At 45.7% G+C, this 24,983-nt stretch overlaps 1 protein-coding gene across 2 annotated transcripts in view; it reads right to left on the bottom strand.

Moving 5' to 3' along the window:
• LOC138537956 (complement factor H-like) overlaps positions 1–24,983 on the bottom strand; it is a 498,187-nt gene that overhangs the window by 317,028 nt on the left and 156,176 nt on the right. The gene's annotated exons all lie outside the window — the stretch shown is intronic.

The following is a 24,983-nucleotide window of genomic DNA, read 5'->3' as shown; positions in this document are numbered from 1 at the left end:
CTGGCCTTCCAGGTGCTGGTGAGCTAGTCTTAACCATAGCTTCCCACCAATTAGCATATTCATCTATCATCACCTCAGTGGTCTGCTGTCAATTAAGGCTTTGAAGTTGGCCTTTGGAGTGTTCTTTTGCTCTGGAGAATTCAGGGGAGTGAAGGCATGCTCTGCCCTCATGTGTATGTGTGACCATTGTGTTCATCCAACTTCATCCTTCCATGTGACTGAAGACTGTAAAATCGAGCCCTAGTGTATTTAAAATAATATTTTCTAATAGACCTCTGATGTTTTCCTTGTTTTTGTCCATGCCCTATGAACAAGAGTTTCGTTCTTTCACACGACTTGTATCCAATGTCTGCTCACCCCATCCTGATAAAACCATGGCTTCTTGGTTCATCCAGTCTCACCTTTCTGAGATATGCTTCTGTAATTTAATTGTTTTTGAACTGCGACACACTGGAAAAGAGGCCTTCGCTTTTTAGTCCAGCTCTGCTATAATACGTAGTGGAAACATCCATTCTTTACTCACTTCAATATATATGTATATGTTGGTGCATGCCACAATCTATTCACTATAAAACTAGCCTCAAGAATGCTTTGTCTGCTTGCGTTTCTTTGCATCTGTACACATGTAAAATATCTTGATATCTTCATCAGTTCTGTAGGATAGGTTTCTTCATCTTGATCCCAAGATGTCACTTATGTTCGATACTTTCCTGATGCCTTATAGAATATCTTCATTCTCTAGTCTCTGCATCTCTTCTTTGTACATCAGCTCGGCTCTGAGTGACGTCACCATTCTTCTTTGTCATTCATTGGTCCTGCTTCTTCCAGAATTTCATTCAAATAGCCATCATACTGTCTCGTATGCAAGTATGGTTTCCCCAATGGGATCCTTGCCTCCAGGATTCTCTTTGGTGTCAGTATTTTCAATGGTACCGCACATGTCTCACACTCTGGTTCCCAACATACATACAATATGGGTGAGGTGGTTGAGGTGGGGGTACTTAGCTCCTTCTCTACAATAGTTTAAGACCCCATTTGTTTATTGAGATTGTATATATATATATGCTGTGCTGTAATAAGTGCCCGCACACCCACCTTCTACAGAGTATGGTGAACTAGGTGGTCTCCCCAAACTGTTTATCGGCATTAGCTTACAGATTGTGTGTGCTAGTTATTAAGATTCTTCTTCAAAAATAGAGAAACACGTGTTTAACCATTTTCCAAAAATCCAGTTAAGTGAGGTGGAAAAGGGGGGTTCAATTTGCTTAAGGGTACCCCTATCTCACAAACCGAAGATGTTAGAAAATTAAAAATTGACATTATAAATCTTCATCACAAAGTAAGTGTCACAGTCATCCACAAGTAGTTGTCTTAAATATGTGTAATTGGATTATGATTTAATTTAATATAACATTCAGTGGATTGTAGATGAAGTTGGACATCACATAAATACTCCTACAACATCAATACCACAGTGTTACCCCCATGTCTGTGGGGATAATAATGATGTTATCATTTTCACTCTCAAACTAAAAGGACACCTGTACTTTCTTTAAATTAGAATTTAATTGGGTTATCATGACTTCTTCAACTTCCCAGTGACCAGATCTTGATGATATGTCAATTTCAATGCGTGAAAGTAGCTGTGGATGGAATTTAAATGTTCTGGTAATAAGATATTGATTTCAAAGTTTCAATCCTGAAAGGATCTAAATCATTCTTCCATTGCAATGATTGTCTTGTCTAGTCTTCCTACTAGTTCCACCTCTGAGACCAGTTTTGTGCATCAAGTGAGTTGACAAACTGCCTACAGAAAGCGATTCATCTTTTTCCTTTTTCTTTGACATGGGTATCAATTGGTTGGTGTTAACACTATTGAATGTTGCCAGATTTAATTTAATTTTATGGAGCAAATGCTGTACAGCAATCCATGTTTGAGTAAATGTACATGCGTCGTCCTAGCACGTCATTCATTTCTGAAAATGTTAATTTCCTTTGTTGATTAAATAGGTGTGTGCATGTTATTAAATTATATAGTGTTACTGTCTCTTATGTTTTTCTATGTCTTGTAAAAGATATGTGTTTTGCCATGTAGGGGCATTACCCTTTAAAGAATCTGCACAAGCATGGTATCCATATACTCAGAAGACATGGTTGAACACATGTTTAAGTCCACATTCTACACAAAGGGGCCTACTGCCATGCAGCAGAAAAGAAATATTAATATTTTTGATATTTCATAGAAAACCTAAAATAGTCCAGGTTCTGTGATATTCCATGGCCATGAAATAATGTAGAGGGAGGTCTGCCACTCATCACATGATTCCTTATGCTGCTCAGAGAATGAAAATATATAATGTTACTATATTTTCCCACAGTGCTTGAGCTTGCATATGTTTCAGAAGTATAGTTGTCCTGATATCCGTTGTGGTGTTGACACTGGATTTGTGGCTCCTTAAAAAAAACTCATGTAGACAAGTATGTTCAGTTGAGGCAAAGAACCGACACCTCCACCAAGGGATCAGGCAGAGAGCTACTTTGTACCACTTCTCCTTCGCATTCCCAGCAACCATGCCTTAATCTTCCAATCAATGAGTATCTACCTCATGACTTGTTTCTTTATTCATCTGGTGTCCAATGGGTAGGCTCTCCAAGGCTTGTAATGTGTCAATAGTTTATAGGCCACAACTCCACCCCACAATAGGCACAACCGGGCATACCCATGCAACAAGCCCACAAACAGTCATCAGGGACCTAACCTCAAACAGCACCAGGAAACGTCTTTAGGAAGGAGGAGAACAGCCTTGATGAAGGAAAAGGCCAATTTCTTGACAATGTATTGTGATGAATAAAATGGAGCCATCACAGATTCCCCCTGGAGGTGGCCTCCACCCATGAGGCCAGGCGACGACAGCCGCTACCTCATCCTGACCCTGGGGGCGGTTACATGAGGGAGGATCACATGGGAGAAGAAGACCCTCTGATACCTGTGTTCTTAATAGACTATTGTCATTCTTGTCAAGCCTCCTCCTTTCACCCTAACACACATATTCCACACTTAACAGCTGTTGTTCTGAAAGTGCCTTTTTATGAAATCATTGAGAATAACAACACAGGACTTAAAAGCCAAAAGAAAGTTATGGACTTCAACTCCCATAAGCACTCAGGTACTGAGAAGAGGAGGAGGACAAGGGAGTTTGCACATAGTGACAGGAGCCCGAACTACAACCTGTAGACTAGTTGTTTTTCCAAGCCTGAAATGAGCGGGACATTTAATAATGACAACCACCATATGGAAGAGAGAGCTGCAGCGAACGGTGCAGCGGACGGTGCAAAAGGAGACATTACCATCCACGCTGGTACTCCAAAGAGCGAAGCACACTGATAAAGCTGGTGAAGCAGAGAAGGCCACTGTGGCAGGGAGAGGAGTGCTGTGTATGAGCAAGAAGGGGGATGGAGACACCGGGAGCAGAGCAGGAGCTCCGGGAGGTGCAGTCGCTTGACAAGGCAGCAGACTTCATCCTGAGCCGAGCAGGAGAGCTGGTGTGTGACCGCGCAGCGGCTTCAGGTGCTGGGGGAACGTTCACACACTCCAACCTGGAAGGCAGAAGAAGAAGTGACAAGGAAGAGACGCGAACAACATCGCAGATGCTGGAAAAGATCAGTGAGTCTGTCTGAAACAGCTGGGGAGCCCGGGGCATTCCGACAACTGTGACAACAAGTGACTGAATGGTACACGTTTGCTAATGCAGGAAATATACAACAGCAAAGTTTGTTTTAATGCAGTCAAGGCAAAGTACACATTCAATGCTCAAAGAAGAATGTTTGATGGAGAAAATATACAAAAGCAAAGTTTGTCTGAATGCAGCCAAGGCAAAGGGCAAAGGCAAGGTTTCATAAGAAGAATGTTTCAATGAAGACAAGACAAAGTATAAAGCAAATCCCAATCACATATAGAAGAATGAGGTGCCAATGTGGGGAAGAAGATTAAGCAAGTACATTTAAGAAAAAAATACCACAGAAGCAACACATGGTAAATGCCATTGTGGTACACCTAAGAACTGTGTTGTACACATATTCCTGGAAGGAGAGTACACCAGGGATCTAAAAACCTTAAAGAAAAAAATTCCTGGCAGGTGAGTACACCAGGCAGCTGGAAATTGTATAAATATACCTGGCAGGGGAGTATACCATGTAATCTGCTAAGATACAAGATCTTTTACAGGAAGACTGTTACAGACCTTTTTGCTTGAACAGAACCTTTTTTATTTGAACAAGAACTCTGTGAGTCCATTTTAGACACAAAGGAACTGTTAGCTAAAGTGACATTTGGCAATCCTGTTTAAGAATCCAGGGGAAGGGGGATCATCTTCTGGATCCATGGGTCTTTATCATTTGAGAACACTTTTGTTGGAGTTGTTCTTACACTTTTTGGTTTCTAACACTTTTTCTAACATCAAGTTAAAGACATTTACTTGCATCTTTTGTTGTTTGTTTATAAGTGTGAGGGTCAGAATTAGGGCTGTACCGAACTTCGGCTTCGAGTCCCTATTCTGCCGAAGTTCGGCTGAAATACAGCTATCCGGCTTCGGCAGAATAGTTTCTGTTTAGGGACTCGAAGCCGAAGTCCACTTTCTATGATTAGCTGCCCTCTGCCTGTTTGGGAGATGACAGCCAATCATAGAAAGTTTGACAGTGTTCAGGCTGCAGAAGCCAAACAAGCTGTTTGCCTATTGGCTTCTGCAGTCTGACCACAGAGGAATCAGCCTAACGTGTTGAAATAGGAAGCGAGGCAAGGGAACAGTTCTTCCCTTCCCTCGCTTCCTATGCCAACAGACGGATTCCAGCAGATGCCAGCACCCGGACCCAGAGCAATCACCAGGTAAGTGACCCCCCCCCGCCATACCCCCTCATCACGGTGAGGCCGCGGGGGTGCCCTGCACCCCCACGGTCTCACCGCAGTAATTGCATGTATGCTGGTCGGGCCACCGGTGCAAAGCCGGTGGCCCGACATTTATTTTGCATTGGGGGGCCGCTCCTACAGGAGCGGCCCCCCCAGACTCATGAGGCCGCCGGGGCACTTTGCCGACCCCGGCGGCCTCGATTTCGAATGTGCCCCCCATCCCCCTCACCACGGTGAGGCCGCAGGGGTGCCCTGCACCCCCGCGGTCTCACCGCAGTAATTGCAGGTATGCTGGTCGGGCCACCGGTGCAAAGCCGGTGGCCCGACGTTTATTTTGCATTGGGGGGCCGCTCCTACAGGAGCGGCCCCTCCAGACTCATGAGGCCGCCGGGGCACTTTGCCGACCCCGGCGGCCTCGCTGTGAAATGTGCCCCCCCTCGCCCCTTGAGCACGGTGAGGCCGCGGGGCCACAGGGAACCCCCGCGGCCTCACCGCAATAATGTTGTGTTTGTCGGGCCACCGGACCAAAGCCGGTGGCCCGACATTTGTTTTGCATTGGAGGGGGGGCCGCTCCTGTAGGAGGCCGCCGGGGCACTTTGCCGACCCCGGCGGCCTCGATTTCGAATGTGCCCCCCATCCCCCTCACCACGGTGAGGCCGCGTGGGTTGTGTTTGTCGGGCCACCGGGCCAAAGCCGGTGGCCCGACATTTGTTTTGCATTGGGGGGCCGCTCCTACAGGAGCGGCCCCCCCAGACTCATGAGGCCGCCGGGGCACTTTGCCGACCCCGGCGGCCTCGATTTCGAATGTGCCCACCATTCCCCTCACCACGGTGAGGCCGCGGGGGTGCCCTGCACCCCCGCGGTCTCACCGCAGTAATTGCAGGTATGCTGGTCGGGCCACCGGTGCAAAGCCGGTGGCCCGACGTTTATTTTGCATTGGGGGGCCGCTCCTACAGGAGCGGCCCCCCCAGACTCATGAGGCCACCGGGGCACTTTGCCGACCCCGGCGGCCTCGCTGTGAAATGTGCCCCCCCTCACCCCTTGAGCACGGTGAGGCCGCGGGGCCACAGGGAACCCCCGCGGCCTTACCGCAATAATGTTGTGTTTGTCGGGCCACCGGGCCAAAGCCGGTGGCCTGAGATTGTATTGCATAGGGGGGCCGCGGCCCCCCCCAGAGTTATAAGGCCGCCGGGGCACTTGGCCGACCCCGGCGGCCTCCATTTCTAATGTGTCCCCCATGATCCCCCCACCCCCACAGTTGTCCAGCAATGTACTCCCATTGACCCCCATCCCTCAATTGTCACATGATCTCCCATGTTCCCGCCCACCCTACCCCCACTGTTGTCCTGCAATGTTCTGCCATTTACCCCCACCCCCACTGTTGTCCCGCAATGTTCTCCCATTTACCCCCACCCCTCAATTGTCCCATGATGATCTCCCATGTTCCCGCCCACCCCCACTGTTGTCCCGCAATGTTCTCCCATGTTCCCCCACCCCCTCCATTGTGCCATGATGTCCTTGCTGGAGCAGCCCCCAGGGTTGCTTTTAGCCTTGCCCTCCATAGAGTTCTGTGTCTGAAATATTTTGAGTGGATCTCAGTCCCACTGGCTGTGATGGGACTTCTGCGTACCAAAGAGTCTCATAGTTTGTTCCTTTTAGGCCATAGTTTCTTGATCTTATGATCCAGTTGTCCTGGGCCATGTATTTGTTCTTGTAGACTTGTGACAAAATGTGAAGAGTAGAATAATTGTGCATTTTCTTAATCCTGCAACACTTGTCTAGCAGTAACATCATCCTTTTCTTTACTTTAGTTATACCACAGCCCAGAAAAGACACAGCACGTACCAAGGAAGCTCACCCCTGAGACGGACTTACACCACCTTGATGCAGATGCCTGCTTAGTGCCCACAATCCTGGTGAGTACTATGGGGGTTTTACTATTCAGGGGAAGCTTGCGGTGGGAGGTTAACACTCATATGCCTGATTAAATGAAAGACTGCTATATTATGCTTGCTGCCGTCAATGGATGTACATAATGACACCAACTCCTGGCAATTTCAAGTGAGGTTTTTGTCGTTCATATTTTGGTTTTTTACATAGTTATTTTTGATAAAAGGTTTTTTCAAAAACTTTTTTAAAGGGAACCCTGATACCACTTCAGAGCCCAGAGCCATCATGCAGTACTGCCCTGCCAAAAAATTAAGTTTGACTTTTGCTTTACATTTCTTTGTCACCAGTACGAGCTTCTGATTTACCTAAAGGCCCACAAGCAACAGCTTGGAGACGTGCCCAGCAGAAACCCTATCCCTCCGAGCTGCAGAACCCCCTTCGTTGTCGGCATGAGTAGCACCAAGGAGAAAACCAGCCCTGTGTGGGATTACTTTACCATAAAAATGGACGATAACTCCAAGGCAGTGTGTTCTGTGTGCCTTGCAGTTTTGTCTCGTGGATCTGCAAACTCGAGACAGTGCAGCACATCAGCACTGACCAACCATCTGCGGTCCAAACATCACAATGAATATGTCCAATATGAAAGGAAAAAAGAGGCAGTTGTTGGGAGAATCAATAGCAATGTGTCTCCCGCAAAGTGCAAGAGGGCATTGTCACAGCTGTCCATTAAAGATTGTCTGGACAAAAAAGAAGCATGGCCTCTGGACAGCCCTTCCGCACATGCAGTGCATCGCAGTATTGGCGAAATGATAGCGCTAGACTTGCAACCATTTTCTGTTGTTGAGGATGTCGGTTTTGTGCGTTTACTCCATAAATTGGAGCCTAGGTACAATGTTCCATCACGTAAATATTTTTCAACGCGCATCATCCCCGACCTGTATGAGAAAGTGAGCCAGTTTATTGCTTCAGAGGTTCAGAGGGCTGAGAAAATTGCATTTACTGTGGACATTTGGACATCTGATAACACTGTGAAATCTTTTATGAGCTTAACAGGGCATTGGCTGGCCAGCAACATGAAAAGGCATGGAGTTTTGTTGCAGTGCGAGGCTTTTGGTGGAAGCCATACTGGTGCCAAAATAGGATTAGCATTTCAAGAAATGCTAGAAAGGTGGCAAATTAGCCATTCCAAAGTGCACGTCATTCTTCGGGATAATGCCGCTAACATGTGCAAGGCCTTCAGAGAAGCAGACCTAGCTAGTGTGGGGTGTTTTGCTCACACCCTACAGCTTTGCATCCATGATGGCCTTTTTGTGCAAAGATCTGTGTCAGACATGATGGCACATGCAAGGAAACTTGTAGGCCACTTCAAACATTCTAGTTCGGCCACGTCCCGCCTGCACGCACTGCAAAAAGATCTAGGGCTGCCTGAATTGCAATTGATTCAAGATGTATCTACACGGTGGAACTCGTCCTTTTTGATGCTGGGGCGACTGGTGGGGCAGAGGCGGCCAGTAAGTTTGTACTGGGCGGAGGACGATAAAGTGTCAAATCTTTCTGCCTGCCAGTGGCTTTTGGCAGAAAATGTTTTATCTTTGTTGGCACCCTTTGCAGAGCTCACAAAGGAGATTTGCTCTCATGCATCAAGCATCTCCTTGGTTGTTCCTGCTGTGAAAGCTTTAAGGGCCTACCTGAGCTCTGGCGAGGTTAGGGACACTGGTGTGAAGCTAGTGAAAGCAGAGTTATTGAAGGCTGTAGAGGCAAGATTCAAAGACATTGAGGCTATATCTATCTACTGTGTGGCAACAGGCATCGATCCGCGGTTCAAATTAACATTTTTCAGCAATGATGTTGTGGCCAACAATGTGAAATGTTCTATGCACTCTACTGCCTTAGCCCTCTGCGAGCAGTCCTCCCCTCCTGAGGGGCAACCTGCAGACCCTGACCCACAAGAGGATGAGCCACCACCCAAGAAGAGCGTTCCACCATGTGGCATATGGGCATTCTGGGACAGTGTTGTTGAGCAGTCCACGGCTGGTGTGAGTCAGTCCATAAGTTCCCTGGACACTGAGCTCACTGTCTTTTTGAGAGAGCCGCTGCTCCCTAAAACTGCAAACCCGCTGGAGTGGTGGGACATGAACAGTGTTCGGTTTCCAGGGTTGGCAAAAGTTGCGCGTGTGTACTTGGCACCTCCTCCTACCAGTGTGGACAGCGAGAGTGTTCAGTTCAGCTGGAGATATTTATTCCGAACACAGAAGCAGCCTCTTAGCTGAAAATGTTGAAAGGCTTGTTTTCCTAAAATACAACCTTCCCCTTACAGGTTACTCTTACTAAGAGTGAGGCCTTTTCCCGTAACTTTTGTATTTTTTCTTTGTCTTTTCTCATAAGCTTACAGAGATGTGTCCAATTAATAAATATGTACCCATGCAATAGAATGCCTCCTTAGTTTATTCATTGAAATGCTGATTTTTTATGCCCTAGAATATGTTTGCCTAAAAAAAAAAAACTATTCGGCTCACTATTCGGCTCCGGCCGAATAGTTGACAAACTATTCGGTATCCGGCCGAATACTAAATATGCTATTCGGTACAGCCCTAGTCAGAATAGGTTGTTTTAAACAAGGATGGCTTTTCATTCACTGACATCCTGACACAGACAGATACTTAGTTTTAGTTTCTAGGTAGAGAAGTTCCTCTTTAGAATAGGGCTAGAGAGGTGTTTTCCCCAACCCATTTTCGTTTAATAAATATTTATTTACTTAAGAATCTAGTAGTGCTTCAAATGGGAGGTCCAAACAGAGAAGCACAGAATGGGTTTGCCACAACAGTGCAAGGGGCATCCAAATAAAAAGTCCCAGGAAACAATGCCTAGGTTCAAATCCCAACATTCACATGAAGACTACATTCGCTATCACACTGTGTCAAACCAACACAATCCATAAAAAACAGGAGAAAGATACAGTGCAAAGAATCCAATAAACCAGATAGGAGAACACTGCTCACCTTGAAAAACACATTGGCACTCACAAAGCCTTCCCTGCTTTTAATTCCTTCTTCTGCGTTGCCAGGGAACAATGTGGGAATGCCACTGGCCGTGCAGGTGTCACCATGATGACATTTCTGCTTGTCAAGAAACCTGAGAAATATAGTTTCTCCAGTTCCTCTTTTGTATCACTCACCAGGGAAGATGCCAATTGCCATATAACATTCTTCCATGGTCAAGGAAGCATCTGATAGTAGCCTCGGTAGCCTCAGGTCACAGTAATTTGGGTGCAGTAATCACATAGATCCGAAGCAAACGGGGTGAGTGAACATTACCTGCTGTGTCCTATGTCCTGTCTTCAGGCCCATACCCGCTTCAAGATAAAAAAACCACCCCCATTAAAGCCGGAAATCTAAGATATTGGCTACCTAATATTCCTCAGACACCTGCAGCAGCACTGAGGCTGGAGGAAACCGCAATGTTGGGTAACAGAGGCGCAATACAATGATGTGAAATACTCTACTTTCAAGAATAGCCAGACTTGTTCATCACCCAGGATCTGAACCAAATTAGGACATTCTTATTTGCACCTCATATAGGTGCTGCCTCACTGAAAAGCAGACCTGCTGGATAGGCTTCACACACATTTGCTGGAGCGGCCGAAGTAGGAGGCAATAGGTCCTCAGGTACTGTTCTTCAAAGCTTTCTGCATAATGTAAAACACAGAGAGGCTTTGGAAGCTTATTGCTCAGAATTATTGTATGTGAATTCGGCAAACGTAAGCGTTGACGCCTAAGAATCCAGGTATGGTAAACTAAGGCACCTTAAAAATTGCTATAGGTTTTGATTCACTCTTTCAGTCAGGCTGTCAGTCTGTGGATGGTAAGCAGATGAATACCTCACATCAATGGACAGGAGCTTCATAAGGGCCCAACAAAATCAGGAATTCAACTTTGGACCCCTTTCTGAGATAATGATTAATGGAAAAGAAAACAAACAGAATACACACCAAAAAATAGATCTGTCAGAATAGGGGAGGTTGGTAATCTCCAAGAGGAAAATAAAATGGAGCAATCTTTGTGAATATGTCTTATTCTACATATGCTGTGTTTAACATTGGAACCTCAGGCATTTCCCAGATGAAATCCAGGGAAAGCATAGACCAGGGTTTCTGTGGAATGTGCATTTTTTGCAATATTCCCAGGGGCTTGCCTGGGTGGGTCTCTCATTGCGCTCATACAGGACATGAAGAAATGTAGTCCTTCATAGTTTTCGCTATAACCGGCCAGCCACACCAAATTTGTAAAAGCTCCTCATTTTCTTACATCTCCCCACCCCCCGGTGAACGCTGAATTTAGTGTTGTGACAACATTGCAGAGTCAAGTCATGTGTGCTCATGGTAAGAAAGAACAACCAAACTTCCACATTCAGGAAACCTTCCAAAATCACCAGAGGATGTTTTTCCAGGTCCCCTGGGCTTTCCTGTGCTCAGCACTGTATTCCTTGTCTTAATGAAGGGAATGGGTTACAGGGACAGAGGAAATGGTGCTTTCAAGTAAGTCATGGAGGAGGCTGACTCATAGATTAGTGACAGCGCGCAGTCGGCTTTGCTGTTCTGCGAGGCAAGTTGGTAGGTGAGGACAAAATCAAACATGCCAAACAACATATGCCAGCGCAATTGCCTTGCAGTCAAACACTGGATAGATGTTAAGGCTTGCAGGTTTGGTGGTCAGTAAACACAGTCAGTTGATGATGTTCCCCCAATAAATGATGGCACCATTCATTAAAGGTCGACTTGATGGCAAACAGTTCTCATCCAAGTATTGAATAATGTGCTTCTGCAGCTGTTAGCATCCTGGAAAGTAGGTCACTAGATGAAGACGCTTTAGAGGCAGAGGATCTTTGTGACAATACCGCACATATGTAAATCGAAGAGGCATCCGCTTACAGCCCAAACAGTAAGTGTGGATTGCGAAGCTGCAACTCTGGGGCAGTTGTAAATTCCAGTTTTAAAGTGTCAAAGAATTATTGTGCCTGATCAGACCAACAACAGTAGACTGAAGAGTGAGTAAAAGAAAGGGATGAACCATTTATATACGTTGGGAAAATCCCAAAATGATTGTAAGACTTTCTCACTGTAGTAGGTTTTGGTCAATCAAGCATCGCTCTTAATTTAGCAGAACTCAACAGCACCCCATGGCAAGTAAGGACACATCCCAATAACTCAATCTTGGATACATTGAAAACTAGCTTTTATAGTTTGGCAAACAATGCGTGTTCCCAGAGTTACTGCAGAACCAAATGTGTGTGTTGTACATGGGCTTCATGCGACGGCGAGTAAATCAGGATATCATCTAGCTATGCCACCACACAATAGTGGATGACATACCAAAAGATGTTATTCATAAAATGTTGAAAAGTTTCTGCCACTTTACAAAACCAGAAGGGCATAACCAGGTATTCAAATAAAACATATGTGGTACGAAAAGCGATCTTCCATTAGTCTATCTCAGGGATCCTGAAAAGATTGTCAGCACCTTGAAAGTGCAATTTTGAAACAATAACAGCGATTCATAGTTGATCCACATGGACTGAAATGAGTGGAACGGATGGTGATTTTTCATAGTCACCTGATTCAAGGATTGGTAGTCTATGCAAGGCCACAAGCACCCCTCCTTCAAAGGGTCACTAAACAATGGGGATCCTGCCAGAGAACAAGAGGGGTGTATTAACAATTGAGGGCGGTAACCAAGCACTCATGAAAAACATGGTCTACATGCTGGGTTAATGAATTCGCCCTACCACAGGGTTTCTGGGCCCCCTCAATAAGGTCTATAGGGCAGTCCTACGCCTGAGGAGCAAGGTTTGTCCCTGCTAAAAAAGAACGTCCCGGGATAACTAGACAAAAAGGCATGACATAGGACCTCCGGGGCTTGTGAATGATACATGCACTGGGAGTTACAACGAACAGAAGAAAAGACAATGGTGCATTGCACCCAGTCGAAAAAAATATTATGCAACTGCATCCACTGTAATCACAGGATGAATCTCCTCCTAACAGCCCTGCTCTGTCATGATAAATAACTGTGCAGTCTGTTCTATCACTGGCCCAGATATGAGAGTGGTCCATTGACCACACTTACAGATTCTAGACATGCTTTTGGTACAACTGGAGCTCCGACTTGCTTAGCCCAAGCTGAATCCATGTAATTTCAGGTGGAATCGAATCAACCCTTGATTTCCTGTTTATTGAGCCTGGAGGCAGCAGGCTAAGCTTTGATATAGACTTGATGTGCCTAGTAGACTACCAAAGTACCCACCATGTTAATCCTGCTTGGGGACACGTTTTGGTGTTTCCTGGCTTCTTAGTAGGCCGGCAGAATCAAGAACAGATCAAATGATGAGCTTGCCATCAATACAGAGATTGCCACTGCAAAGCCTCTCACGTTCTACCCCTGAGAGAGGTCCACACACAGAACAAATCTGGATAGGTTCTGGTCCATTACCTGATTCCCCTGAGGACCCATCAGGGTTGCTAGTAACAAAGAGTGACTTGCTCTTTTCACTGCGACACCCCAAACGTCAGACATCCACTTGTAACACCAGATCAAGTAGGGTGGATAAAATGGTTGGCAATGCAGCGCATTTAGTTCATCAGAGAGTCCTTTGCAGAAGCCAACCATATTCTTATACTCCTGCCAGTTGGTTTCAGCTACCAGGTGGTTGAAATGGGCATTGTACTGCAATAGCCACCTTTTGAGGTTGTGGTAGGTCCAATAGTTCTTGGTTTTGAGCCTGGGCCTTATGGATTCAATCAAAGACATGACCCATAGCCACCCATAGAGCATCCGTGTCATACAAGTTGGGAGCCTTGGAACCCAAGAGAGGAATGGCCCGTTTAGCTGCTAACCCACCTAAGTGGGTGGAGATAAAAGCAACCTTAGTGCCTGCATCTGAAAAAGCAGTCAGCCTACAGAGAAATGGTTCAATAGGCCTGTATGTTTTCGGGTCTGCGTGAAGGTACTCTGGTGGGGCCAATAGAAATCGAGTCGGCACCATAATAGAAAGTGGTACCTGTGCTACAGGACACCCACCGGGAGTTGCCTGAGCACCAGGCACTTTGTAGCCCCAAGATTTGTTCCTGCGGTGGCCCGAATTCTTTACCAGGAGGTAAGGGGTGTGAATTACTCTGTGGTTTATCAAGCATTTGATTGATAGTGGTATGGGCTGCTACCATGTCAGCCCTGAGCAAAGCCAGTGCTTAGATGAGGGTCATTACTGGATCAGCGGCTGCCTTGATACCACTACCTGGATAGGGGGAAAAAGGATTCTCAATCCTTTGGTGCTCCGACCCTGGATTTGTGTCTCTTTCAGAAACCCTTAGTGTAGACATGTACTTTTCTCCTGATGAGCAAAAATCCGGCTGCAAAGATCCCACACCTCAACGATCAGTTCAGACAGAAAGGCAGAGAAATAGATCTAGTTTGCTCAAGCTGCAAACGCAAAAAACACAGAAGGCCAATTAAATGATGCCTCTTTACCATACCTTAATCTTTCAGGCAGCAAGCACTTATCTCAGTCCTTGAAATAATGTACTGGGGGAATCCCCTCATCCTTGGAGGGGTGGGACTGTGGGGAGGGGGGGCGAGGGGCATGGCCCCATACTAGGTCATGCAATAATGTATCATAGAACCCAATCCTGGTGATTTGCATAAAAGCAAGAGCATTATGGGAACAAAAGAAGGTCCAATTTTTTTAATTTGAAACATGTTTTACAGTGATTCAGTAACTAGCCATTTTGATTGAATAATGTAAGTTGGGCTCTTCAGTTTTGATTGGAAACACTACTCATCCTAAGAAGACAATGGGCCTCATTATAAGTTTGCCGGTCCGGGAACTACGGTACCGGTAAGCATGCCGGTACCGTAGTTCCCGGACCGGCAAACTACGAGTTGTGCTCGCGGGTGCCTTTCTGCCCGCCAGTCGGACCTGGCAGGCAGAAAGGCACCCGCGAGCACAGCATGTCGAATGCACCGGCATATAATATTATATTTTAAACGGTGCCGGTGCATCCAACCTCCCCATTCCCATTCAGCCCATGGGGCCGAATATGAATGGGGAGCATCTTTTTTCCGGCGACTGCAATTGGGCAATTACCGGGTCCGGCAGGGCCGTAATGACCCGGTAATTGCCCATTTGCGGGCACCGCAAAAATTGCAAGTTTGGTGGCAGCCTGCCGGTTTTACCGGCAAGGCTACCGCCAAACTTGTAATGAGGCCCAATGTCTGTATATTGCAGGACATACACACCAGATTGGACAACCGCAACAAGTCTATGAGGCTTTGGATGTTTCCGTATTCAGTTTCCCATGCTGAGTCTGCTGAAAGTGTCTGCTGGTTGAAACGTGGGTTGCTCTTGCATTTGATAACTCGGCTTCAGGACGGATCACGTTGAGAGTATTCTGTTCTGAAGGTGAGTCAAACCATGCACAAGCAAACTGTGCTTCAACAAGCTGTCTGCTTTCAGGAGACTTGGCAGTGCTACTGTCTTCTGAAAGCGGCCTGCTTATTGAAGTGTGGGTTACATGTCTGAGCTTCAGAGCAGATCCGTGAGTGTCCTGGGCAAGCCCCTGCGTCTGTGGGCAGGGCAGCACTCTGGCAAAACGTGTTTTGCAGGAGCACAGCTCTGTCTTGTTCTGGCCCATTTCCTGGGCTGCCAGTAGTGCTTCATAGCGGAGCTTCCAAACATAGAAACACAGAACATGTTTGCCACAAGAGTGCAAAGGAAAACTTCCATAAAAAGCCTAGGTTCAAATACCATTATCACAGTCCGTCAAAACAACAGAATCTTGGGGAAACAGAAGAAAGGTAGTAGCCAGGAATCCAATAAACCAGATACAAGATCGCAGATCACTGATCGAAACACTTTGAGAAGCACAGAGACTTCTCAGATTTTACTCTCCGTCTTAGGCAGCGCCTGGGAATCATGCAAGAATGCCATTGGCAGAGCACACATCGTCATAATGATGTCGCAGCTCATCCGAAAACCTGGAAAACGTGGGTTCTCCTTTTTAGCTCTCTCCACTGAAGATGCCAGTGGACGTACACCGTTTGGCCACGGTCAGGGGACTGTCTGACAATACAGCCATACCACTAGAGTTTATTGTGAATTGTCTTCTACATACTTCTATTTTAGCACTGGTGGGCACCCGAAGCATATAAGTAACAGCAAACAATAAATATCAATTTTCGTCTTTTCCACTAACAAGTTACTTTTTTAACAAGACAGGAAATATATTGCCCCTTTCTGGAAAGGTGTATTCAGGTACATGCAAAAAAAAAAAGAACATCTGAAAATGTCCCATGCTCTCTTACACAAAGGGAACGTATAGATGCTCACTCGTGTGCAGTAGTGAGGACATTAAGAGGGCACACACATGCTCATATAGGCAGGCCATATGAAAGGGCATCCCACACATCCACACCCATGGCCTGTCTTCCCTTGCGCACACCAGAGGTAGTTTACTTTCCCTGTCCTTTCTGTTTGGGACACACACATAAGCCATGCACTGGATCAGTGGTGGCTCAAATGATCATTTCTACCCATTGTTTAGGCATAGAAATAAAAATGCAGCAAGTAAAGTTACAGGATGTTTAATGCCCATCATCTGAATTGCACTCATGTACAGCCTGTAGGTATAACGTCCACAAACCTGCCTATTTTACTAGGCATTTGGTTTGCCAGCCTTGAGGTCAGCGTATGCAGCCGTTTCATCGCCCCCATTACCCTCTTAAACGTGTTGATTACATTTTTAAATATTCGATGTGCATATTGTGGGTCTATCCCTTTGTAAACAGGGCCTATTTAGAATATGCTTTTTTATTTTATTTTGCTTGCTTCCTGCTGTTTTTGAATAGTGTGTTCCACTACCAATCCCTATTGTATTTGTAGCACGATTTTTTATATTCTATATTTAAGCCTTCTAGACCAACGGATAGATCGTCATCGTGAGATAATGATCCATCCACTTGTTAATGCTCCAGGCAAAGTTGGACGCTATAAGTATCTTTATGATAAAAGAAAAAAAGTGGTGGTAACGGGATCATAGCAACTTTCACCACACTGCCAAATTACAGCATGCAGAAATAACCGATCCCCACGGAGTCCTGTGGGATGCCCAAATGGGGAATAACTGAGGGGTCATCATGAATTGGAATCATGCATCCCCTTCCCGCTTCCACAAGCTTACCACATGCAGGACAGGTAAGCACTTTGCAGAGGCATAGCCAGGATTGTCCAACAGATGAGGCCTGAAGCTAATGTAGTTGGGCCCACCACAGTGACATTAACATCTGTAGATGACCGCAGAGCACTGCTGAATGGGCATTTACAGAGTTTGGGTGGGCCTTGCCTGCTCAGGCCCTACCCTATCTACCCCTCTGGCACTTTGGCAGTATTCTCAAACAAAATACCGCCCTATTTTGTGGAAGCGTAAATATCCCAAACGATAACAAGCACTACCAGGATCAATTGGGCCATTAGCAAATGGAGATGAGCAACTAAAAAGGAATGTGTTTTTATTGTGGGGTGAAATGAGCACATCCATGTGACTCACAAAGGTAATATAATTAACAAGGAATTATTAACAATGCACTTTACATATTTTGAGCATGATTTACAAAGCGGTTCGCAGTGGTATTTTCGTTGTAGTGTGATAGTTTGGCCAATTGACCTGTGCATGCTGGTTTCGTTTTATACAGTTGAAGACTATGGGGTTGCTTGTCATGGTACGTCTCAAGCCAGAATATTTTAAATGAGGTCAAGACCAGAGATTCTTAAATGCATTCACAGCATTGTGATTGACTCAGAGGAAATCTACACTTGGAGTTGTGCATTAATAGTTGATAGATCATCGTTTTGAGAGAGTGCTGGCATCTTTGTAGGCCTATCTTTCGTTTCCTGGAGCAAAACAATAACCGCCTTCTTCTCGGACCACTGACCAGTAAATTCACACCAAAAACCTGGCAACAGTGCCAAAGGAAAACTAAGATGCTGTCTATGCATGCCTGTGCTTGAAATGCTTTATGTGGTTATATGTGATTTTACCGACCCAAATTTCAGAGTGGTACATTTCATTGCGACCATAATACATAAAAAACACAATTGTTTTATTTTTATTTGGGTGGTCCCGCCTTTCAAGCCCCCCGTTTTTTTACCCTTATAACGCCACCCCAACCCCATCCCAACCCATTTTAACCCCTTACCCCACTACCCAATACATATTTAGTATTGTCATTGTTTTTCAGTATTATGTACTTAGGTGAAATGAAAAATACAAAATTGAGAAAACTGGCTACCCCACTCTATGTCCAACCAGAGCTGGCATGGTGATCTACAGAATTATTGTGACAAAAGGCTATCACCTACAACTTTGGTAAGCCACAGTTATACAAGACATATCTTATACTTGATGCAAGGCAAAGGAACCATCCCACTCAATTGATACACACTCACAACATGACAGTTCCTTCAATAAATCCACGTCAATTTATTAAATGTTTAAGACCAATTTAGAAAAATTAAAAAAGAGGGAGAATGAATCAACAACACGTACATTAATTGTAATGCATCAACATATTATTCTCGCTCACTTCTTTTTAACCATTTTTATTTTTCGATAGAGGCATAATCAATTACAACATATAAACGTTATACTTTGTTAACACAATGCATAAAATCAAATTTTCATTCAGGGTTAATGACACCCGTTGTTGTGTAAGTTGCCTCCAATGTTTAAACTATAAATTATTATTCCACCATCCTCCCCACTGCCCTTTATTTTTATTTTTTTTAAATTTTTAAAACAATATTATTTTCTTGCAGAGGTAAGGACATTTTACTTTCAACAAATGTACAAGAGTATAACTTTTGCCAATATGAGTCCACGTCATAACTCCGTTGTCTGCTGCTATACAACAGAAATTTCCCAGTTTTATCGATTCATTCTTAAGTTTCTACCTCACCCCCAACCCAGATCCTTTATCTCTAGGTTCCAGAGTCTTTCCTTTTGACCTTTCCGCTAAAACGTCCCCATATGAGGATCCCACTTCTTTTGTGTTCCTGGCTGTCAGGAGGTATAAACGTTTTTGAGAATCTGAGGTTTGACGAAATAGGCTTCTCTTTCTTTGTCAAAGTTTCGTAAGGGGGACCCAGTAGGCTAGGTTCTCTGCAGTGTTCATTTCTTTCATACATAGGTTCTTGAGTGTAACCCTTAGACAGTTAACTCCCTCCCCCCCTTTACTTTTCGCCTTGTTCCCTTTTCTCGTTGTGCTGATTCTTTCTCTCGTTCTCTGTTCTGGGTTGTTAGATGATCGATATATTTCTGAGGGTCCGTGGTTTATAGAAGTGGGCTTCCCTGTCTCCGACAAAGTCTCTAAAGGGGCACTCTATGGACAAGTATCTTTGGTAAGTCTCTGTTCTTATGGCAGTTACCTTCTCCATTGCCATTACTGCCCATATTTTCACCGACCACCATGGTGTCGTTGGGCCCTCTAGCGTTTCCACCTTTGTGCCAATGTCATTTGTGCCGCTGATAGTAAGTGTGTTATTAGATTGGATATATGCCCCGATGCCGCGTATATACCCTCTGCCTCCTCTCCCAGCAGGATCACTTTAGGTGATAGTGGTAACTCTCTGCCAGTAATGTCTTTGATGTGTCCCAGTATCTCCTTCCAATAGGTAATCGCCTTGGGGCATGTCCACCACATGTGGAACAGATCACCTCTCCCTCCACATTGTCTCCAACAGTTTGGGGGATATTCTGAGTTTATTTTGTGTAATCTGTGGGGGGACATGTACCATCTGTAGCATAATTTATATGCAGCTTCTTTAATTGCTGTACATTTGGAGGATCTATGAGCTCTTGTCCATATCTGGTCCCACTCTCTATCCATTATCGGCTCTCCTACATCTTTTTCTCAATTCTCTTTATATCTTAGGTTGTCCGTTGGTTGTGCTCCATCGAGCAGTCTGTAAATTCTAGATATCCCTCTCCCTGGTTTCCCCTCTTGTATTGTTAGTTCCAAGCCTGTTAGGGTTCTTGTACCTGCTCTTTTCACTGATGGGTGGGAGATCCAGTGTCGTACTTGCATGTATCTGAACCTTTCATTTTCCCCCAGATGGAATTTCTTTTTGCATTCTAAGAAGGGGATTGGGTCCCCGTTTGGTACATGTCCTGCAATGTTAGAGTGTCTGCGCCTTTCCATCCTACCCAGAAATTCTTCTTCAGGCTTGGGGTGAAATCGATGTTATGTGCTATTGGGGATAATGGGCTCAACCCTTGTTTGATCTTTTTCATATGCATGGCTCTGTCCCAGTTACTTAGGGCTGTGTTAGTAGTTCCTAGTAGTTTTCCTTCTGTTTCGCAGGCCTTGGGGTTCAATGCTAGGAGCGCTGTTATCGGGATCTGTGTGGATGCTTGTTCTATGGCTCTCCATCCTTTGGTGTCGGCTGGGTTAGCCCACTGTAGTATGGGGGCCAAGTGCGCTGCCATGATGTATCTGCCCAAGTCTGGAACCCCCATGCCTCCCAGGAGCGGGGGACGGGTCAGTATGCGTCTCTGTATTCTGGGTCTCTTTTTCACCCATATGAATCTAAATACTGCCTTTTGAAGTTCTTTGATTATCTGTGGCGGGATCTCTGCGGGTATTGAACTGGTCACGTATATTAGGCGGGGAGAAGGGTCATCTTTACCGCTGCTATTCTGGCGAACCACGATAGTTCCTGGTTATCCCATCTCAGGAGGTCCGCCTTTAGTTGTTTCCAAAGAGGGGGGATGTTTGATTTATATAAGTCCTCAAATTTCCTAGCCAGGTGAACTCCCAGGTATTCTAGAGTGTTTACCTCCCATCTCAGGGGGAATCTCTTCTTCATGCAGTTTATTGTATTTGCGTCATCTGTTATGTTTAGTGCCTTTGATTTATTGTAGTTGATTGTGAATCCGGATATGGTGGCAAATTCTTCCAGTGTCTCAACGGCTCTCGGTAGTGTATTCTTAGTGTCTCCCATATAGAGCATCACATCGTCAGCGTATAATGCTATTTTCTGTGGGGTCTCCTTGATTTGCACTCCTTTTATATCGGGGTCTCCTCTGTATCACGCTGCTAGTGGCTCCATAGCCATTGCAAATATTAGTGGGGAGAGGGGGCAGCCCTGGCGCGTACCCCTCCGTATCTCCACTTGTTTTGAGTCGCGGGTGTTTATCCGGAATGATGTAGATGGACGTTGAAAATTTGCCAGGATCATCCTGCTGAATTGTGTCCCGCATCCGAATTTCTCCAGGATCATCCAAAGGTATTCCCAGTCCAAGCTGTCGAAAGTGTGTGAACCGTCTAGGGCCGCTATTGCAAATTTCTGATTTGTACGTCTCCCCCATTCGATTACATTTATGGCTCTTCTAACGTTATCTTGGGTGTTACGTCCCCTAACAAAACCCGCTTGAACTTCGTGGATGATATCTGGGAGGATCTGCGATAGCCTATTCGCTAGTATCTTTGTGTATAGCTTTGCATCCGTGTTTAGGAGTGCTATCGGGCGGTAACTTGAACATTCGGCGGGATCCTTGTTTGGTTTCAGCACAAGGATTGTTGATGATCTTGCCATATCTGGGGAGATCGATCCAGTGTCTCTGATTGTGTTGAAGAGTCGGGTGAGGGGGCCCAGTAGTTGTGTTCGGAATGTTTTGTAGTACGCATTTCCGAAGCCGTCTGGGCCTGGGGTCTTGTTCCTTGGCAGTGAAGAGATAGCTTTATTGATTTCTTGAGCTGTGAATGGCCTCCCCAGTATTTCTGTGTCCTTGTCCGAGATTTGGGGTAGATGGGTAGATAAGATTTTTGGTCTGTCGCATTTAGGTTTGCTCCTTGTAGTAGTTCTTCATGGAACCGGACCATTATTTCCAGTTTCTCTTCCTCTTTTGTGTTCATATCCCCTTTTTCATTTCTTAGGGCAGCTATATAGTTACGGGATTTCTGTTTGTTTAATTTGACCGCTAGGAATTCATTTGCCTTGCCTCCGTGGACGTAGTATGATTTCTTAGTGTTAAGCAACGTCTGTGCTACCGCATCCGCTGTGTGACCTTCTAGTTGGGCACAAACCTTCTTTAATTCTCGCCAGGATTTCTGCGTTTGTCGGGACTTGTGGTTTTTCTCTGCCTCTTTTAGGGCTAGTTCCATCCTCCAGGTTAGTATCGCCCGTTCCTTACAGTATATCGCTGCCTGAGCCATGAATTCTCCTCGGATTACAGTTTTCCCGGCATCCCAGATTGTTTTCCAGTCAACCTCGCCGTTGTCGTTCTCTTTAAAATAGTTGTTTATAGTTTCTTCCATGTGTGCTCTAAGCGATAGGTCGCGCAGGATCAGGTTGTTGAGTCTCCACGGCTGGCGTTGTTTGTTTTCCCCTCCGTCTATTTCCAGGCAAACTAGTACTGGGGCGTGGTCTGTAATGTATTGTGTTCCTATTTCCACCTTAGTCACTTGGGGGATTAGAGTTGCTGAAACCAGGATCATGTCTATTCTGGAGTATCCTCTGTGTACTGCAGAATAGTGAGTGTATTCTCTCGTGTCTCCCTGGAAGAAGCGCCAGGTCTCGATTACTTCTAGCTCTCTGAGGAACCTTCCCAACACCTGTCTGTTTCTCTGGTCGGCTGCTGTAGGGGGCAGGGTTTTGTCAAGGCTAGGGTCCATTATACAGTGGCCTTCACACCAGCTCCCTATTTTCAGTAGGAGATCTGTGATGTAACGGTCTTGTTTGTCGTTAGGAGCGTATATCACCAGGATCGTGTAGGTCTTCCCTTTGATAGTTCCTTTGATTCCCAGGTATCTCCCTTCAGTGTCACTAATTATCTGTTGTTTTCGGAAGTTCAGTTCCTTAGCCATCAGTATTGCGACCCCTTTGTTTTTGAGCCGCTGGAGGCGAAGTATTGTTGTGGGAATGCCTTGTTACACTTTCTTTTTTCATCCGTTTTCAAGAGGTGGGTGTCTTGCAAGACAGCAACCTTTGCAGACAGCTTCTCGAGCCTGTTGAGAATCGCTCGTCGTTTCCCGGGGGAGTTCAGTCCTTGTACATGTAGCGAGACGATCAGTGTCTCTGCCATTTTTGTACGGGATATGTTTGTTGCTTCTGTCTCTTAGTGTGTCTTGTTTTGGGTTAGTTTGAAGTGGCCCACCTGCCGTGGTCAGGTGTTTTCTCTGTGTCTCTTCCAGTAGCTTCTTTATTTAGTGTCTTCTTCAGGGTGTTTTGTTTTTGATATTTGAAGGGACCTGCCAGTTTCTTTTCTCTGTTAGATCTTCTTTTCCTTTCGGATGACCATTCCCATTGGTTGTTTTGGCTGCTGGGTGCGCTATTTTGTGGGCTAGTTTCGGTTTGGCTTTGTTCTTCCTCAATGTGTAGTAATGACAGGCCTTCCTCGCATGTACTGATCCTTCTTTGTTTCCCTTTCCAGGGGAAGGCTAGTCCAAAGGGGAATGTCCATCTGTATGCGATTTATTCAGCTTGTAGTGCTTTCGTGATTGGTTGCATAAGCTTCCTCTTATGTAGGGGGATCAACGCTAGGTCTTGGTACAGTTGGATTCGCCCACCATTGATTGTTAGTTCTTTGTTGGTACGTGCAGCTCTCAAGATGTCCTCTTTCAGGCTATAAGGGGTCATGGCGATAAGAACATCTCTAGGTCTCACTCATGGTTCATTCCTTTTGGGGCCCACTCGGTGGATTCTGTCAAATTCGAATCGCTCTGGGGGGGGGGCGTCGCTCAGGATGCTGCTGAAGCAGTGTTCCATGGTGTCCCGTATGTCTTTATCCTGGATCGTTTCTGAGAGGCCCTTGACCCGGATGTTGGATCTTCGTGAGTGATTTTCCAAATCTTCGGTTTGAATCTCTAGATTATTTGTAGCTCTGGCAACTTGGTCTAATAGGCTATTTTATTGCTTTGCTTCCTCTGCCATATGTGAGAGTCCATTTTCGAGTGTGTCCACTCTGCCCCCAAGTTCGTCTATCTCTTGTCGTACCTCTTTCAGGGACTTATTCAGCTCTTCTTTCATTGTTTCCAGTTGAGTCTGGAGCATGTTTGTTAGCCTGGATTCCATGACCCTAAGGCAGTCAAGTAGTTTTTCCTTATTTATAGCCATGTCAGAATTGTTAGGCGTCGTTGATTCTCCCTGGTCCGGAGGTTCCTGGGGGCGCTTTGCTGTGTTGTGTTCCAGCAGCTTTCTAGTAGACGAGTTTGGTTTTTCGCCGGTGCTTTGGCTCTTGTGTGGGGTTTTTTCCCTTTAATCCCGGGCATCAGGTTCACTCCCCGTTGATACTCCGTGTGGGCCTCCAAACATTTGATTTCGTGGGTCTCTGCTAGGAGATGGCTCCGTCCAATTAGGTTTTCTAGCGGATTTCCATGTGATTGGGTATGATAGTGACCCCAAACACCAATCTGGGGCTGGTCAGCGGGGTGTAAAGGGCACTAGTCACAGGATGTGGGGTACTCCCAGATAGACGCGCCTTTAATGTAGAAGACCCGAGTTGAACCTTATATGTACGTGGATACTTGTCTGCTTCAGCTCGTGTGCCCGGAATTGTAATCTTTCCGGAGTAGAGGTACTGTTAAATGATAGGATGGCCTTTTGTACTGCAGAGTCGCTGGTGAGGTGGCGTACTCACAATCGGAGCTGTGCTGTGGTTACTTGGTGTGGGAGCTAAATCTAGCCGATGGCTTCAGAGTGATTCCAGTATCACTTAAGCAGGAGTTCCGACTTTCCACAAATTGCTTAGCACCGAGTCAGGCTTGTACTTCCTTGTCTTTGGGGTGCCGGATTGGAGTCTTCCGGCACACTTTTCGATGGTCTGCAGAGGAGGGCACACGCCCCGAGGTCGGGGGCCCAACCCTCTGTTTGTCTGCTTTGATTGTGGTCCTCTATACTGGAACCGGGGCTTTGCTGGGTCGGTGTTCGGTCACGTGTTTCTTGGGAGTTGGGTTGGGGTCGTTTTTAGTATTGACTTGGTCCCTTTTCCCTTGTCTGGTAGCTTCCGCGTAGCACCTGGGAACGGTTCAGTAGTGTGCAGCTAGAGGAGTGGGGTGTCGCCAAAGTTTATGAGGTTACACAAGTCGTTGGCCTATGGGCGATTTGAAGATTACCTGAGCGCAAGTTCAGGCCCCCCACTTGATGT

Source organism: Ambystoma mexicanum, chromosome 1q, assembly GCF_040938575.1.
Source record: "Ambystoma mexicanum isolate Mex_15411 chromosome 1q, UKY_AmexF1_1, whole genome shotgun sequence".
Classification (NCBI taxonomy): Eukaryota; Metazoa; Chordata; class Amphibia; order Caudata; family Ambystomatidae; genus Ambystoma; species Ambystoma mexicanum.
This window is presented reverse-complemented; position numbering and strand designations above follow the sequence as displayed.